Genomic DNA, 20,258 nt, shown 5'->3' with positions numbered 1-20,258 from the left:
CTGAACTCTGATTGAATATAGAGAACAGAATGTATAATTTGTTTCATTTTGTCTTTAGGAAATGTATAACAGCGTGTGTTTTTAGAGTAGATTCTCAGACATTCAGACACCCAGACTCTCTCTCTCTGTTCTTTGTCTTCTTGTGTTCAAGAGCATTCTGGACTCCTGTACTGAAATCCATAGGGTTATATATCCTGAAGAGATATTTACCTTTTGGCCATTTTTCCTTCTTAAAAATGTTTGCTGATTATTGCAGAGAATACTTTCCAGCTTGAAAATGTATTTGCTAAGTGCAAGCTTTTCATGCTTATGCATTGTATTCTCTCACCAGAGCTCATTATTGAGTTTCTGAATTGAAGCCTATTTTCTTTGGCTCAATTATGATATTGCCATTTTAATGCTGATTAGGGGATTCCTTTATAGAACATGCTTGATGTATCATCTCTATGTTTTTCATAATTTTTACTAGTTTTGTATTTTACCTTCTTATGAAGCATCGACTAATGGATCATTTGAATCTTTAATAATGATGGCTAAAGACTAATATTTTCTGAATAAAACAAACTGAGTATTAATAGAATCGTTAATAACACCCTTTAACTCACACTGGCTCTCTCATTTGTTGATGTTTAGGTGTGTTCCTTTTAATTTCTCCTTGTCAATCAACAAAGGTCCATACGACCAGTGGCAGGGGTTATTTAATGACTGCACTCGAAGACTGAGATACAAAGGTCCCGTGACTCCTTTGCAAAATTGGTAATTGTCCATCTTTCAGGATACAAAATCACTGAAAGATTTATTGATGCACAGCTAACTGCCACAAATCAAAACAAATACTTTTTAATGAAGTTTCAGGTGACCAATCATAAGTGCCATACATGAAAAGCATGTAAAGTGGGATACAATACGATGTGATATATGATTCAAGAAACCGGTGAGGTCAAGAAAATTAATTTGTTTATACCAGGCACTACACCCTATGTAGTTTACATGTTATAATGCCTTTGTGGTAAATAGTACATATGGAGTACTGTCTTTCCTGTAAAGAGGTGGATTTTGGGACATCGGAGGGTGATCAAAAATAGAGATTGCTCCTATCCTGCAGTGATGCACTTTCAAAGTATGCATGACTTAAACTGTGAACAGTTTAAACATTTTGGGACTGACAATGTCTGACATGTATGTGGATAGAGTTCATCAATAGTTGTAAACTTTCCCTTCTTTAGGTGACATATGACTATGACAAATTTAGAAGATGAATATTCAGCCTGTGGAAGTACTTTTCTTAAAATAATATGCTTACATGGTTTTTATTGTTTAATTTAGGAGGGACTGATTGATAAATATCCACTACGATTGAATAAAAGAAGGGTATGTTATTTCTCTTACAAATAAGAGATGCCATAAAGTAAAATATTAGGATTAAAACAAACCTACATTTTTTTTTATAAATCTTTTTATTGATTGTAATCATCAAATAGTCACATGTATTAGTATTTATACATTTCAGTCAAATAGTCACATGTATTGGTATTCATACATCTCAAATTAATAGTAAAAAGTATTTATAATACAAAAGTGCACAATGACTCAGCCAGATGTTATCAGCGAGTGTCTTCCATTTCTTGACATTTCCATTTCCACCGTGGGGGACACACATAAGTCCCCTCTATGTGTATTCCACCCGCTCCATTTTTTGTCCCAGTTTTTTAGGACAGCTCCTGGATTTATATACTGTTTTTTCTGCTATCATACAGTTGTCCATTTTCACCACCCAACTCCTTAGTGATGGTACCTCCGCTGTCCCACATTTCATGACAATTGCTCTTTTAACTAAAGTGTACCCTAGGGTGGCGAGTTGCTGCTCCACTTCTATAAGGAGCCTCATATGTTGTGTTAGGTTTATTTGTTTTCCCAGTGCGTTCTGCATTTGTGTCGTTGCCCTTTCCCATAGGGGCTGTATGTGAGGACAGTCCCATATTATGTGATAAAAGAATGTCTCTTGATGACAGCCGTGCAGGCATAATTTGTCCTGTCTCGTTCCTATTTTGGCTAAAGTGACCCCGGTGAGGTATGCTCTATGTAAGATTTTTAATCAGTCAAAAACAGTGATCTATGGCTGCTTCTCTTTGGGACATCAGTGCAGTTTGCCAGTCCTCATCTTCAATATTGCCGATGTCAGCTTGCCATTTATCTCAGAGACTTTGGAAAGGATCTGCCAAATTATTGCACAATTTGCGGTATGTAAGTGAAATAGCTTTGTCTGGAATGGGCTAAGCAAGCAATCGATCTTCTAAGGGGGATGACTCTGGCAGATTACTTAAGTTTGGGAGTGCCACCCGGAGTGCATGACGGATCTGCAGGTAGCGAAAAATCTCCCCTTGTGCTAAGTCATATGTCTTTTGTAATTCACTAAATGTAAGGATTTTGCCCTTCTTGACTAAGTGGCCTACAATGGATAGTCCGATTGTTTCCCATTTATCAAATCCCAATTGAAAACATAGTAACCCCAATTTTTGGGACGACCGCAAGGGTGTGGTCTGGGTCAATACTCCTGCCCAGCCTAGACGTTTAGTTGGTTGATGCCAAATTTCCACTGTTAGGGCCACAGGGCCCAGATATCTCCCTTTCTGGATCTTCATGTATAAGGCTCCCAAGCACCCCTCCCGCCCCATCTGGTATCGGTCCAACATGTATGCTGGGTCTGTCGGTGACCGATATAGCCAGTGGTTTATTACTACTAATTGTGAGGCCCAATAATAAAGTAGTATATCTGGAAGTGTAATCTCCCATCGTACCACCCTTTAGTCAATTTGTGAAGTGCTATACGAGGCATACCCCCACTCCATAATAGCGAGTGGACCTCACCTTCAATATTGTTAAAATACGAGTCGGGAATCTGATAGGGACAATTTTGAAGAATATATAAGAATCTTGGGCGAGCCAGCATCTTGAACAGGGCAGCTCGGCCCAGCAGCGAGAGCGGCAGTGATCTCCAGTGTTTAACATCGTTGCAGAGACTTTCTAATGGGACAGCCAAATTCCTGTCATAAAAGAGCTGGGGGTGGGGAGTTATAAAAATCCCAAGATAGCAAAACCCGTTAGGGGCTATCTCAATCTCACAATCGGGGGAAGTTTGGGAACTGGGCCCTATAGAACAAACAGCTACTGATTTAGTCCAGTTGATGGCATAGCCAGCATATTTGCCGAAGTTCTTAAATATATTTAAGAGTCTACAGATGGAGGTAGAGAGGGATGCTAGATAGAGCAGGATGTCATCCGCATGCAGCGATATCCTGTCCTCATTCCCTTCTTCCCATTTCAGCCCTTGGAGTACTACATCTCGCCTCACCCAGGACACCAGTGACTCCAGCATCAGGGCAAAAAGTCAGGGAGATAGCGGGCAGCCTTGTCTAGTGCCTCTACTTAACGTAAATATCCTAGATGTGCGGTTGTTGACCTTTACTTGGCCCCTTAATTCCGTGTAGAGCAGTCTAATCCACCCCATGTATCGGGGGCCGAACCCCAGCCATCCCAGCACCTCAAACATATAGAGCCATTCTATAGAGTCAAATGCCATGGAGGCATCGAGGGAAAGCACCACCGCATCTTCGTCTATATATGGTTGACGCCCCAAGACATTATGAATGCGGCGAACATTCAGTGCTGTGTTGCACCCCAGCATAAAGGCTGATTGATCTGCATGGACCAGGGAGGGATTATTGACACCAGACGAGTAGCCAAGAACTTTGCTAAAATTTTAGACTCAACGTTAATTAAGCAAATCGGCCAATAAGAGCCGCAGTCGTCAGCTGGCTTCCCGGACTTTCGGATAACTACTATAGAAGCCAGACGTTGGTCTTCCGGCATGATGCCTTTCTCATAGCTTTCATTATACATATTTTTAAGGTGGGGCACCACTCGCAGGGCCATGGTTTCAAGTAATTCAATGGGAACCCCATTGGGCCCCATTGCTTTCCCTGATTGGATAGCATTGATTGCTGTGCTAATGTCTTCATCAGTAAGATCAGACTCCATTGCTTTGCTTTTTTCCTCTGACAAGTTAGGTAGGCACATATCTGCTGGGAGTCCTCCACAGTATACGTAGTGGAGGAGGTATAGACTGCTTCTAGATGGTCTGCAAATGCCTTCACAATGTCTTGTGGATCTGAAATCTGTCCTGTCCACCCTAATGTGCAATGTTGGTACCCAGTGTTCCCCTTGTTCCCTCCTCTCCAGCCAAGCCAGCATTTTCCCCGCCCTGTCTCCCAGTTTGTATACCTTATGACGTGTGTGTAATAGTCTAGCCTGAGTTTTCTCTCTCGCCAAGGTTTTATATTCTAACTGCTTAATTGCTAGATGGTGCGAGTTGGCTTCAGTGGGTGAGGAGTTGTGCCCAACCTCTAGCTGCTGGAGTTGGCTCTCCAATTGTGGCAGACGCTGGTTTTGCTGTCGTACATATCCCACTTTTAGTGTCAGTGCCTGCCCTTTTATCACCGCTTTGTATGCCTCCCATATCGTTTTCGCTGGGTCTAATGAGCCAACATTGTCGGTAAAGTAGTGGTCTTTCTGCGTAAGCAGGTTCTCTCTGATGTCTGGGACTGTGATGAGCCATGGATTAAGAACTATGCTATTACGTTGCTGCGTTTGTGATAGGTGAGTTCAATCCACACCGGGGAGTGATCCGAGATGCCTCTCGGTAGCCCTCGTGGATCTCGAAAGTGGCCAAGGTCTGCTTGGTATGTAAGGAAATAGTCTATGCGGGACATACTTTTGTGTGCGTTGGAGTAGTAAGTATAATACTTCATGTCTGGTCATAGAGCTCGCCACACTTCAGTCAATCCCATGGCCCTAGTGAATTCCTCCATCTGGGTATTAGCACATATTTGGGGCCTACAGGGATGTCTATTCATGTGGTCATTCATGGTCATGTTAAAGTCCCCACCTATGATTAAAGTGCCCATTGGGAGATCCACCAAAATCTTCCCTAAGTCGCTAAGTGCCTCCATGCCCAACGCCGGGGAAGATATACTGAGACTATATTGAGCGGCTTCCCCTCCCAGCTGACCTCCATGACTGCAAACCATCCCTGAGGATCCGCCCACGTGTGGGTGAGAGTAAGTGCTAGGCTTCTCCGAACCAGGACACCAGTACCCCTGGAGCATGTACCAGGAGTTTATATCCCCATCGACTGAGGGCTTTACAGTTATTACCTATCAAGTGTATTTCCTGCAACAGGAATAAATATGGGGCCTGCCTCTTGAGGTATTGTAGTACCACTCCTCGCTCTATTTTGTCCCCCATTCCATTTACATTCAATGTTAACACAGATAAAGACGTTTCTATTGTATTCCCCATCTTGGATTACGTACAGAGATTGGAAGGAGGCCTATGCGAGCCCCCAGAGGGGCACCTGTCTTCTCTCCCATAAGAACTATAGCCCATTGTATGGGCATGGAATGACATTTGAACCTGAGATGTTTCAGAGACCACATTATTAAATACCATACACTGAAAACGGAAAACAATAATACTAGTGACCGCCACATGACATTGTGCAATTTGAAAACAAACAAATAACCTGACCCTGAAAACTCACATTCCACCCACTCATCCCTCCTCCCTGCCCCCCTGCCGGTGGATTTCAAACTACCCACTCCCCAACAAGGCAGAGTGCCTGTTGCCCCCCCTTCCATTCAAGAGGTACGTGGTTTACAGCCCTGTTTTCCCCGCCATATGCTAAGGATGGCTTCATGATATACTAATTATTAGGGATGGGTTCCAACTCCCTCTTGTACCTTCGACCTTGCAATGCCACTATACAGGCTGTCCCATCTTGGCTTACTGTACCCATGTCACTGGCGTCTGCCATGAATCAGTGTGAAATACCTCTTTGCAGTCCACTGAAGCCACAGTCTCACCTCAGAGGTTGATTTATTTATTACCAGTCCCCCAATTGCCTTCCTTTTAGCTACATAACTTTGAATCTGTCTCTGTCCGGCCAAGTTCACCCTTTTGTCTGATGCTGCTGTCTGACTTGCTACCTCGGGGTCCTCCAGTACGGTCTTTGTTTGGTTTCTCCACTCGGCACCAGCCCTCCAGCCCCTCCCAAGCTTCTTCTGGAGAGGAAAAAAACTACGCCTTCCCCTTGGATTCAATACGGAGTTTCACTGGAAAAAGCATGGTGTACTTTACATCTTTGTCATGCAGTGCCTTCTTTACTGCTTGAAAACTGCACCGTTGAGCTTGGACTTTTGTAGTAAAGTCTGGGAAGAAGGTGACCACACTATCCTCCAGTTTGACCGGTGGGTTAGTACGCGCAGTGTGAAGTATGACGTCACGGTCTCTAAAGTTGAAGACTCGCGCTATGATTGGCCTTGGAGGGGCTCCTGGTTTAGGCCTCCCCCCGGTGACCCGGTGATCGCGTTCGATGGAGAAGTAGCTGGACATTCTCTTTGGTTGAAGGTGTTTCAGGACTAAATCTTCAACAAATAGGTCTACTGCAGGCCCTTCCGTCTTTGCTGGAACTCCCAGTATACGTATATTGTTTCTGCACGCCCTACCTTCGTATTGATCGAGCAGCCCCTCCATTTTGGTTTGTTGTTCTTGTAGCTGACACACTTGCTGTTTCAGCCAGGCAGTGTCCGAGTTTAGTACTGTGATGACGATCTCCATCTCCTTCACTCTAGACTCCATTTTCCTAAAGTCTGCTCTTATGAGGGAGACCTCAACATTCACAGAGTCAATACTTGTCTCTAGGGAGGTCCGCACTGCTGAAATGGCCTGCATGATGTTATGTAGCGTCAGGTCCTGCTGGGGTGTTTGGTTTTGCTGACTCTCTGGTCCCCCTTGAGCTGCAGTGTTATTGTCTTCATTTGCCTTTGACCAGGCATAATAGGCCAGTTTGCTCTGGTCAGGTGTTATAGTTCCCTTTCTGCTAGCCATGGTGGTATTTTGCTAATTCCTGTCAGCTGGAGCTTCTGGAGAGTAGACTCAATACTCGCCGCCACCTGCGCAGGGGAGAGTGCCGTCTGGCCTGTTGGATTTCTCGGTCCACCAACCGCTCTTTTATTCGGGGATGGGAACTAAATGAGGTCCAGAGCAGAGCTGTTGCACTCCAGGCAAGAGCCCCAAGGTGTTGAGCCCATCTGTAGAAGCTGGTGTGTCACCGCTAACAATTACTGTGTACACTTGACCCCTCCTTCAGCCCGTCAAAGATGTTGGGCCGGAGGATGCTCGGGCCAGGCCGCAGACACGGCGTTCCACCCCCAAGGTCCCCCCCAGAGCAATTTGATAGTCCACTATTATGTCACTTTTTTTATTTTCCAAGCTGGAATGTCCCAGGGCTATAATGGAGTGCATCAGTGAGTGCTCCCGTTCTTTGCCCCCCCACACAGAGAAACAGCTTACCGCTTCTACTGTCCAGCTGGCATGCGGTCGGAGGGATGGGTCCAGGTTCACCGCACTCACCGCATGACGAGAATGGCCATTGCTGCCACGCTCAATCACCCTATATCGGAGCCTGCAGGGCCTGTAAAGCCGGGGCCTCAGGTAGATACTGGGCCTTTCCATCGATACTGCATCTGACGGCTAGGCCCTGCCCCCCTCAGCCGTTCGCCGGGAGCTCCTTATCGCCGTTATCTGGGGCAGAGTCCAGTACACTCCCCGTCAGTACTGTATGCCTCTGGTTGCGGCGGTCGTTTTTGCAGAGGAGTGCTAAGCGACTGGCTCCCCATCGCCCTCACCACACTAGACCGTGGAGCCAGGGTACGCCGCAATTTTCCTGCTTGGAGCTCCAGCTGCCATGGAGGTGTTCCGCCGCAGCTCCAAGCCCTCCGAGTGAAATTCACCCACCGGCAGTGTTCGTGTATGCTGGGGCCGGGACTCCCATCCGCCAGAGGGTGAATGCAGGATTTTGGCCGGATCTACTACAGGATAGCCAGCGAGGGCTGCGGAGCCCCGTTAGAGTGCGGCCATGCCCGTTGCCTGCTAGCCACGCCCCCAAGAAACCTACATTTAAATACATAGGACACAATAGAACATTGGCATCTAAGCTACCTTTGAATCTCAAACAGAGGAAGAATTTTTTCACTTTTTGTAGTAATGATTTGAAATCCTTTTATCTTATTTTAGGCAATGTTTGGTGCATATTGACAGAAGTGACCTGATGTATGATGTAAATTCCTGATTTGAAAAAGACAGTATTGCTGAAATTAGTTGTCATTTACCTCACTGACATCTACTAATGAAATCCCCTTGACATGCTGACTATGATCTGCAGGAGGAACAGAGGTTATTGAAATGTTCCTGTTTTTACTTTGCATTTTCAAGATGTATTTGCAGTGATCACGGGTACCGATGTCATCGCAGCTCCTGGCATCACCGCAAAAATGGAAAATAGGTTTTAGAGATGGTTTTTATAGATACTCACTAGAAAAACATGAGTTTGGACTGTACAGTAATGAACCTCTACTGTGTAACATACTGTAATATGTGTGCAAATATGTGTTTTACACTTTATGAAAAAGGCGCAATCGTCGTGGTTAATGTTGTCGTTGCGATGCCCTGAATAACCACAAAAATGGAAAATAGGTTTCTTAGATGGTTTTCAAAGAAGCATCTATATTATAATAAGTGTAGTGCAATGTTTGGAATGGATTTTTTTTAGTTATTATTCGTGCATGTGCTGGTGGCCGTTGAATGTCTGCTTTTGTTTTGCGATTTCACGATATATTCACGACCATCACAATGTTGTCATGAAGATTCTCAAAAATAAAAAATAAACATCTTTAGAAAGGACATTACAATATTTTGGGAACTAGGGTAGCTCTGACCAGAGCCTTTGTGTTGTTTGTGTGTATATGACAGCTAAACATAAGACCGGATGCAGAGATTCAGGTTACTTAGAAACACCCTGTTACCTTCGTCTGAAGTGTGCACTCAGTCATTCCTATAAATTCCATGCATGTCAAAATGCAGATTGTTGTTATAGATACAGCCCATGCAATGGTCTCTGAGAAATGCAGAAACAGTTTTATTAACATGTTTCCTGGCTTTGTCAATCTCTGGACAGAATTGACTTGACCACTTCCATTTCTGTCTTTGGCATATATTATGGTACACCAAAACAGAGTGAGAGAAAAATGACATCAGTTCTGAAAAGGTATCCTTCATTAGGATTTCCAGACCTACTCCATTTAGTGTGCCTAGGTCATTTCCACTACAGTGCACAGTCATGAGATGAGGAGCTCGGCAATCCACAATGGTCATAACCAAAGCCAGTATCTGATGAAACTTTAACCCTCTCTGGCCAAACCAAATAATCTCCACATTTGGCAAGCCCAAGTCCCTGTCAATACCTCTCTTTTGTGCAATATTTTGAAGTGAAGGAGTCAACCGCAATCAGGAGAAGGCGGTCCTGAATGAGGCAGTTTTCCAAATGAAAAGCAGTTAAAATGGAGGTGTTTTCTTAAAAAAAAGAAAATATATATATATGTATATATATATATAAATATTCATTGCATGCTGTCAGCATGTAAGTGAATAAAATTAGCCAGTGTACTGGATGCATTAGCAGGAAGTCCTATTAATGGCTGTTGTTTAAAAAAAGAAATGTAATACAGACATGGATATGCTTTTAAATCTGTGGAGTAAACCACATCTGCTGTATCTCATTTGGAAGTAGCATGGTCCTTCGTGACCTACAGGTTCTACTGGGTTTCTAAATACCATGAGCTAAGAGTGTATAGGGAAAGGGTGTTAATTAGACAGAACTTTTTTTTAAAGTTGAGGAGTTGTGACACAATTTAAGTAATGATAAACTTTAATTTCCAACTCAGGACTATGTAATAAACTGTTTTGCAGTTTTTTAAATTTAAAAACACTGAAGCTAAAAATAGGTTTGGACTCTGGATTTTTTCTTGATTACTCCACGATGATAATGAAAATATTGCCAACCCGAATAGAAAGGAATCTCTTTTTGAAAGAGAGGGAAAGGTTTCAGATTCTAACTATTCACAAATGGAGATAGAGTAGACAGTCTATAATGAGAGACATAATATCATTTGCTGCCTTTCTCATGCTCACAGAGTGCAAAGTCGAAGAGGTTGCTGTTTTATAGTTGTTTTGTATGAGAGTGGTGTACCATTCTTGTGCTGAGTTTTTACAAATTCTAACAGTGTAAAAACTATCCAAAAAGAGCTAAAATAACAATATAATCTATGAACTCAATTCACTGATATGTACATTACCTCTTAATTATTTAAAAAATGTACATTGAAAATCAAGAAGTATATGGGAGTTTGATAAAAAGAAAGAGTATCACAGTGATATGAAATGTATCTGGCAGAGGGTATATGTTTAAGATGTTTGGGGAAGTAAGAGGAAAGTTAATTAGTGTTCCTTTATTCAATAATGTACTGTATAGGAAAAACAACAGTATGGTATTGTTGAAAGTTACAATGAGGAATGTATTTATAACTAATAATGTTTTAAATGTCTAACCAGTATGGGCAGAATAGATACATCTATGGAAATTGTAGTACTTTTAGTCACAATATTAAACAGGAGTAGTGTAGTCACAAATAAAAGATAAGAAAATGTGCTGCGCCTGTATATGAATTAATAAGTAGTAATACTTGTTAGGTATGTATTACTAAGTGTTTTTCATTGTGGTTTTTAACTTATGTGACCAGTTAGCATATGTTTAGATAGTAAGATATGTTTTTTCTGGTTGTAGATAGTTATATGTACGATGAGACTCTTGAGTTTACTTAAAGATGAAGAGAATTATATATTTTGGGAAAGGTGGTCTGAAGGTGTATATCTATTATGAAATCACATATTTGTTTACATGGTGATTTACATTCTTTAAGGTTGTTGGAAATGTCATGTTAATGGTGAGGGTGGTGTATTTCTTTAAACATGCTCTCTTTAAAATTGAGGAGGGTTAATAGTGCAGAATGTCTAATTAGAGTTCTTGTGCTAGCTTAACTTGGCGGGTAACTTTTCTTTGAGAAATGCTGAATATATGTTTTAAACACACACAAAATATTTGAGAAATTAGGTTGGTATACCATTAAGAAAAGATTTGGTGCTTTGTAAAAAAAAAGTGAGAATTGTTGTTTTCAGTTTTAGAAACATACTGATGCATGTTCACCCTGAGTAACAGAGCAATATATGCTCCTAGAGAGCCATGTATCCAATTATATATCAAGTTTGATATTAACACTTCACTCACACATAGCTCAGTAGAAAAGGAAAGATACACTAAAACAGGTAGTTTGATACTGACAGAAGTACTTAAACAATGAGTTACAGATATAGTCACAACTGTTATGTATCTAACAGCAATGGAGGTACTTTCTCAGTCAGCCAGGCACAACTCAGACATTCATCCAAAGACCCAGCTACTAGTCAGGCAGTCATCGAATCTCTCATGCACTATCCACACACTTATTCAATCAGCCATGCACAACACAAGTACACTTCAAATCATACAGGCACTAATTATGTAGGCGTTGAAGTATGCAGGCACTGCCCATGCAATCATCCAATCACCCAGACACTAACCATACACTTATACAATCACCAAGGCTGTACCTATACAGTCATTCAAACACCCTGGCACAAACTATGCACTCATCCAAACACTCACAACCTATGCACTCATCCAAATACTGAGGCACAGCACATGCACTCATCCAATCATGCAGTCAGTGCCATTGTAGTGAACCTCTCACCCATCCAGTACCTATGCACTCATTCAATTACTGAGGCAATACTCTTACAATAATACAATCACCCCAGCAGTATATTTGCTTTCATCCAGTCACTCAAGCTTTAACAACAAACTTGTGCAATCACTCAGACACTAGTCATGTACTCATCTAATCAGCCAGGCACTACTGATGCACTCATTCAATTATCCAAGCACTACCCATGTGCTTATCTAATCACACATGGACTACCTGTTCACTCAACTAAAAACACATGGGCAGTAGCCATTTACTCATCCAATCACTGAAACACTACTCAGCAACTCATCCAATCTTCCAGGTGCTATGCACTTAAACAATCACATACACACCATACATGGATGTATATTGAAGTGCATGTCGTTATATAGCTAGGTTCATCAGTAGAGTTAAAACTACAAAATAACATAAAATCTGGTTTTATATTATGTGTAAGTCAGTAGTAAAGTAGTTGGTATGGTGGCTAGAGTAAACATTTAAATGTACTTATTTTTTCACGGAACAATATCTGCATAACTACAAACAGTTAGAATGCCTACAAAAGCTTGGAGGAAAAAGCAACAGAAGCAACAGCAGTATTTATGCAGAACTGAGACACAAAAGGGGCAAAATGCAGAAAACGTGGTGAAAGAAAAAAGAGCTACTGGTTCAAGGACAAAGTAATTTCTTAAAAACATATGTTGACACCTGCAAAGATTACAAAATACTGAAAATAAAAAACAAACTATGAGAAAGAAGAGTGGACAAAATCTATATTACAAGAACAGGAAAGAATGTAACAAAGATGGACACACCTTAACCAGGAGACAGGCGCAGTTTAAGGAAATCAGAGCCAGGATGTTTCGTAGTAGAATGGTTGTTAATCTACTGAGAAATATGAAGAAGTATAGAAGAAGGAGAGAGGCACTGAAACAGAAAGAACAAGTTGATGAGACCTTTGTTTTGAAGAGGAAGCTTTTCATTATGATTATTGATAGAATGAAGACTTTTGGCAAAATGGTGTTGTACATGAGGAGACAAGACCAGAAGAAAAGATTAGTGAATAGAAGTAACTTTTTAGTGGAGAATGGATACATACTTCTACTATAGAGCCTTTCTTTAAGGATAACACATGAAAGAGGATGATGTTATGAAATGAAGAATGGCACTCCTATAGTGAAAGAGGTGATGGTGTATAGCAATGTAGAAAAGGCTATTGCAGAAGAGGTACAGGGAAGTCGTAGTCAGGCCCTGAATGCAAATGGAATTGTAGTAGTGTTTGAAGTATTCAACAGCAATCCATTGATATTTTAGGAACATTTATACATATCTTCCAAGGCAAAGTTTAAAACACAAAATAGGTACTTTACAAGGAGTGGATCCTTGCAAGGTTACTCACTAGCTTGTTTATCAAAGAAAGTGTGCCAAAGCACCTTTCATCATTTCAGGATGTAAGCTGTACAGTACACAACAATGTGAACTTTAGTTAGGAGGCTGTACTATGTGAAAACTCCCGTTTTATATCTAGAGGAAATGAATAGAGTACTTTTGCCTGGTAACATGGCAGAGGTAGAAAAGGTTTGTGATGATGTGCAGTTTTGTTTCTTTGGTCCATAACAGCACTCTACGGAAAATGAAAAGTTGATAACAGGGAGAGTTGCAGAACAGGACACAGGTATTATAGTTGATAGTTTTGAAGAAGAGATTACAAAATGTATCACAGTGTTCTCTGAAAAAACAGAGAATGTTTGCATATGTTGTCGACACGCTCACTACAAGATTCAAACATGGACTTATGACTTGTATTTAAAATGTGAAAAAGAAAATAATGATAACTGCAAACGTTTGCTGTGTACTTATTTGTAGAGGAACGCTTTGATTTGTCCACACAGCGAGTTATATGTAAGTACTGTTAAAATAAATTAGAGGATAATAAAATGCCTGGTAGAGCTGAGGATAACAAGTTAGTACTGGTTACCATTCCAGAACCGCGTCAAGGTTTAAACGTCTATACATCCATTTTAGGCTATAGTTCATATGGAGCCAAAGACAGACAAGTTGCCACCAACAGAGCTGCAGAAAGGTGTAAAAGGTGTAGTAGTGTACCGGATTCATAGTTTTTATCAAAATGTTCAGCAGGATGCTCAAGAATTTTTAATGGTAATGCTAGGGTTATTAGAGGAAGAGGATGTGAAGATAAATGAATTATTGGGTTTAACTTATAAATGGAACAGCCGCGGTCCGTGCAGGTAACAGCGGTGGGGCCAGGTTGGGGGGGATTTTGAGGGACGATGCAGAGGGAAAATTAAATAAATAATTCATTTTCCCTCAGCATCGTCCCTCGAAATCCCCCTAACCTGGCCCCACCGCCCCACTGTTGTTACCTGCACGGACCGTGGATGAAAGGGAATCATAACTGTAAACACTGTAAATTCCCCTCTAGCACTGAAATCACTTTGGAATATTCCTCTTCTTGACGTTACCAGATTGTGAAGCTGTGAAACAAAAACGCCCATCAAGATATGACCAGTCCAAATTGAAGATCAGAACTTAAGTCTACGTTGTTATGACAAAGGTATGGTAAATATGTCATAGTCATGCAATAATGATGCAGAGTGGATGGTACTAAATTAGAAAATGAAATTACAAACTTTGTAGCTGGACAAATTTCCATTTCAAAAAGAACTTTCACAACTATAGCAATCATATTTCATGAAGGAGTTGATATACGCTCTACACACTACACAATATGTAAGATATCAAAGAAGATGGACAGAGTGCACTGACATAGAAATGACCTAAAAAGTTACCAAACTCATATCTGCTATTTCTAGAACCAAAGTTCTAAATTCAATTTAGGATAACAAAATGTGGTAGTGTATTGACATGTATATGAATTATGCGTTTCTGGTACATTATGCAGCCTGTCAGGGGTATTGTTTATAGCATGCGGTTAGAAATGAAAGACTATTTTTAATTGCTGGAAAGAAATCTATAAAACATTACAGGACTATATTCTTTTACTACAGATAAAAACTAAATGGAGGTACAATAATATCAGAAGCTTTAAGTTGTGTCCAAGTAGCCTCTTCATCACTTCACCATTGTATCTTGTTTTGGTTATTTACCTCACAATATATATATATCAGGACTTAACATGAAATAAAATGAAATCCTAATACATTTTGCTTTGTTTATATTTTTTCATCAGTGATGTCATTTAAGATGTCGCTGACCATGTCATCAGTGATGTAGTATGTGATGCCATAAGCAGTGCATTGTGGGGCCGTAAGTTATAGTTAGCTCAGGTAACTATAACTGCTGAATTTCAATGCTTTTGAAAGTGTGAAATCTAAGCCTAACAGTAACATCCCTGTAACCTTATGTTTTTTCAGTGAATTTCCAATTAGTTTTAATGTTAATTATGATGCCCATCGTAATGTACAGTAGAGAGGGGTTTAACGCAGTGCCTGGCCTGGCATTGTGCAGCCCCCACCCAAACATGCTTCTCCTGCCACCCTCCTCCTTGTCATCCATTTTCGAAGTCCAGGACTCTACTACCTCATTTCAGCTGTATGTGGCTGTTGTTCTGTCACTGCCCTTCCTGCCTGCTCTAAACAGTTAGCTTGCTGCCCCATCCACCTCCTTCCGACACTCTGTTGTCAAAGTCCATGCACCAGCCCCCTCCCTCCTGCCCTGCGTGGTCCGATGTGCTGCCACTGCTCTCCATTAAGGTTGATGTCCCTGCCCACCTCTTCTGCCCTCCTTTGCCTAATTCTATGCCCCACCATTGCCCTCCTGCTTATCCTCTGTGCTTAGCTTGCTGCCCTTACTCTCCTTCCCCCTGCCATTTGATGTCTGCGTGCATGCCCCTGCTCCCTCCTTTCTGTCATTTTCAATGGATCTGCCACCGTCCTATCTACTCTGAGTGTTCTGATGAACTGCCACTGCCCCTCCCACCTGCCTAGCATGGTCAGATGGCTGCCGCCTGTCCCTGCCACCTCCACCTTTCCTATCCAAGTTCCATGCCCATATTCCCTCCCTCCTGTCTTCCATGGTCCATTTTGCTGCCACTCCTTTCTGCTCTCCATGCTCTGTGGAGCTGCAACTGCTCCTCCTGCCCACACTGCATGGTTTATTGTGAAGACCCTTCCCCTGCCCTTATTTGTCTGTTTCCAACCCCTTCCCCTCCCTTCTGTTCTCCATGGTCATTTGTGCATGCTCCTGCCCCCTCCCTCTTTCTCTCCATGGCTGCTGTGCTGCCACTAACCCTCCTACTTTCCATGCATGGTATTATCTGCTTCCACAGCTGCTCCCACTTACCCTGTATGGTTAACATGCTGCCCCTGTCCCCCTCCCATCTTCCCTCCGTTGTCTGTGTGTGTGCAATTTTTGTCTCACTGTTGCCCTTCATGGTGTGTTGTGCTTCTAGTGCCATTCCGCCTGCCCTCCATGGTCAGCTTGCTGCTCCTACCCTGCCCCCTTGCCCCCTTGCCCCCTTGCCCCCACTCTCCGTTTTCCATGTGCAGACCCCCATCCCCTCCTCCCTACCTGTCTGTCAGGTATGGTCAGCTTACTTTCCTTGCCTCTTACCCCTCTGTTCTCTGTTGTCCATGTGAATGGCCCTGTCCCCTCCCTATTGTTTTCCATGGTGTGTTGTACTGCACTGCCGCCATGCTTGCCCTGTGTGGTGTATTGTGCTGCTGCAAATCCTGACGCCTGCCCTGTAAGGTCAATTTGGTGTCCCTGCCCATCTCCCTCCTGCCCTCTCTTATCCAATTCCATGTCCCTACCCCATTCCTCCTACATCTGTGATTGAATGTATCTTACTTGCCAACATTTTGAACTTGGTAAGAGGGAGATTTTGAATAAACAACCTGGGAAATTGATTTCTTCTATTGACTTACATTAAAAAAAGAGGAGATTTAAGGCAAGAGACAGATAAAATAAAGCCCTTTTGGGCATAAAAACATTGCAAGTCACCTACCTGAATCAGGTCTGCTGGCATGTATGGTTGTATTGCCACTGCCTCTTCCTTCTGCCCTTCAATGGTCTTTATGTTGCCACTGCCTCTCTTGCCCGTACTGCAAGGTTGGTTTGTTGTCCCAGCTCCCCGTCTTCTGCTCTCCATGGTCCGTTGTGTTGTCAGTGCCCCTCCCTCATGCCTAGCATTGTCAACTTGTTGCCTCTGCACCTTCTTCCATTAGAGGGTATTCCAATAGAAATTATGGTTAGTGCTCTAAATAACTAAAATGAGGACATATTTTTTAAGTTCTCAAATAGTGACAAAGCACTGTTAAATATTTTGATATTTTTGTATTTTAAGGTCTCGCCTAGCATTGCAGCGTGCTCTGCGAGACATATGGTGAGAGATAAGATTTCAGAAGGGGACTTGAACCCCCGACCATCATATTCATTGGGTCGCGTCAGCGTTTATGCTAAACACTGGCTTCCCATTGAAAATGATGCTTTTTGGCCACTGCCCTTTCTCCCTTTTGTCCTGCCCATCCCGACTGACTCGTCTGCTTCATGGCTGTCGTGAAGCAATTTCTTATCTCAACATCAGCCGCATGTTTATTTTTGCATCGCGCTTTTACTTAAATTGAAAGCGCGATGCAAATTTAAACAAGTGGCTGCCTTCCCGCAATGGCAAGCGTTTGTTTCCTTTGTTCTGTACGTGGCGTGTTGCAGTTCCAGAACTCACTGACAGAGGTTCCCGCCACACCTGCTGAGTGCTCAACCATATTTTCAACTAACCTAAAGCCCAACGTCCCTCGGTTCAGGCACAATAAAATATCCACGTGTTTAGTTGACTGACATAATTTACAATAAACATGTTTTGCAAGTGTAAGTAAGACTCTCGGGAAGAAAAACAAAATCTGCTTTTGTCCTAGCAGGCGTTTCATTGAAAATACAGTGCCTGGGACTTTGTGGCGGGCTCGAGTGCGTGGATATTCTTACTTTACTTACAATGTTTTTCTTACAAGTGTAGATATATATTTTGTTACGCATGACTGAACTCGCAGAGTCAGAGGACTTGCCCGAACAGTCGCGTTGACCTTGTGCGCCGGAGCCTAAAGCTCTGTTCGTCGAGCAAGACTGAGAACAAAGCACGGAAAATGCCTATTCCTATTTACAACCATTGTCCCGTGTGGGACCCCTGTCAGCGAGCCTTGGTATTGCAGCACTTTTTCGATGCTACTGCACACTTGAAGGTTATTTTACCACAATATTTCAATTGAATAAACTGTCTTCAGGACATAAAATATAATGAAAATAAATGAAACTGCGTTTCAGCTTGTAGTATTCTGATGTTATGGTTTTTCTCCTATGTTATCTTATCCCTAGCTGCTCAGCCTATGTGAGTGTTCTGAGTTGAATATTTGGTGAATGGGCTATGAGTGGAATGCCTGTGTGACTGGACGAGTGATGGCAGGTGGTGGATGGGGCTGAGCAGCTAGCAGGTTGATCCTGGTGGGGCTGGTGATGAGGACTTACTGAGGATTTTTACTACCTGTTTATTTACCTGAATAAACCTACTTGGATTACAACTTACTAGCGTGTCCTCATTACTACACACATTTTGGCGACAAATTGGAGACCTCTCCACGCTCTACAGTTAGTACAAGTAGCCTGAAGAGACTTAAAGGTGCCTTCTACAACTTGTTGGGAAGAAGCTACTACATGGAAGAGACGACAGGTGCACGCAACAGGAACAATATGCTACAAAAAGGAGTCACAAGAGGCCACACAAGAGAATCTCTTTAAAGACATTGTGCAACAAAAGGGACAAATGAAACAGGTACAACGACCTGAGCAGCCCCACCGATGTCCATTACAACGGACAGCCCCAACACAAGCGCGCTGTACCCCGTCTCGAGTCCACAACAACAAGACCTGAGCCTTCAAGTACAGTAAGCCACTTTTTGTGTTTGACTGATGCTGCGCAGAGTGTGACTCGCACATACATATTTTCTAAAACAAGTCATACTAACTTTATTTGTGTGTGCCTGATCTTTGTCTGCACTGGAGCGATGGTCCCCGCACACTGGGACTTGCACCGAGGCACGCATGATGGGACTTGCAGAGAGTCATCTATCATTATCCTCAAACAGTAACACATGGACCCTTCCATCACAATTTACAAGCTGCTGGGTGTGTTTTGTAGCTGTGAATGGGGGATTGTAGTCATGTCAGTAGAGGTGCTTGGGCCCACACAGCGGCGATGTAGTACGAGCCTCTGGGGCGAAGACAGGTGAGACATTGTTTATCCTTGATTGTTGGGCTGGGCTGAGATCTCATCTCTGCAGTGCTACCCAACCACCAGTTTCAAATGTAAAAAAAAAGAGCATCGTACGAGGCAAGTAATGCACGCACTTACTTGTCACCAGCTTCTTGGTCGTGTGCAATCCTTTCTGTGAAGTGTCCTACGTCAGCTACTGTGACGGAGATTTTCTCTTCAGCTTCGGCAATCCTCTCAGGCGCTTTGGGACACTCTTATGCCGGCAGCCATCTGGCACAACGTGCACAGCATGCCGTTATGTTGTGGTTGGTAGTTTTAGACATGGCTGAGGCAGTTCGGGCTGGACTGTTCCCATGAGGTACATGGTCAGACTGATTTGCAAATGGCCATGTCTGAACTGGGGTGGCGGAGTGAGCTAAAGAATGATAATGGATTAAACCCAGATCAGTTGACTGGGGGTGAATGCTTGCATTGTTCAACACTCCGTCCATGTCCATCATCCCCTTTGGTTTTGGGGCTGCTGATGAGGACCTACTGAGGATTTATACTACTTGTTTATTTACCTGAATAAACCTTCTTGGATTACAACTTACTAGCGTGTCCTCATTACTACACAGCTAAATGGGCTTATATAGTTCTGTTTTTCCCTCATTGTACTCTGATTTCGGTAAAAGGTACTCACTCCGTGTTGTTTTTTGTCTCTGTGCTTATTTCAAACGACTTGCTGGAATTGTTGTCAGAACTGAGCAGGGATTGAACCCGGATCTGCAGGCATCACATGCTCACTGAACAACATAATATTACCGGTTTGTACTGTATTGGTAAAATATCAGTTGGCAAATATAAAGGAAACATGCTCGGCCAAGGACAATTAACTGTGCTATTCTTAGTTTTGTAAGCAGTAATGCAGGTTTCTGCATATGACCTCCCTCAATCAAACATGATGCAACAGATGCTGCCTTAAGTGACCTCTCCGGTGACCTTGTTTATTTCTTTGCTATTGACACTGCCGGTGGCATCAATAAGGATACATTAGAATGTATTTGTATGCGTTATGTAGCCATATGTTGTTAAGTCCTGATATATATATATTGTGAGGTAATGAGCTGTCCATTTTGGGTAGAAAGTAACTTTTTCTCACAGCGGGCGGAAGCTTTAGTTTTTGTGGCTACCCTTAACAGGCCAATTTCAGAGAGATTTCAGTTTTATTTCATGATGGTTTTCTTCACCTTGTGTTTTATTTGAATATCAAAGATTTTTTAAACTGTGTTTAATATGCT

This window comes from Triturus cristatus, chromosome 2_1 (assembly GCF_964204655.1).
Source record: "Triturus cristatus chromosome 2_1, aTriCri1.1, whole genome shotgun sequence".
Taxonomy (NCBI): Eukaryota; Metazoa; Chordata; class Amphibia; order Caudata; family Salamandridae; genus Triturus; species Triturus cristatus.
Note: the sequence above shows the minus strand (reverse complement) of the source record.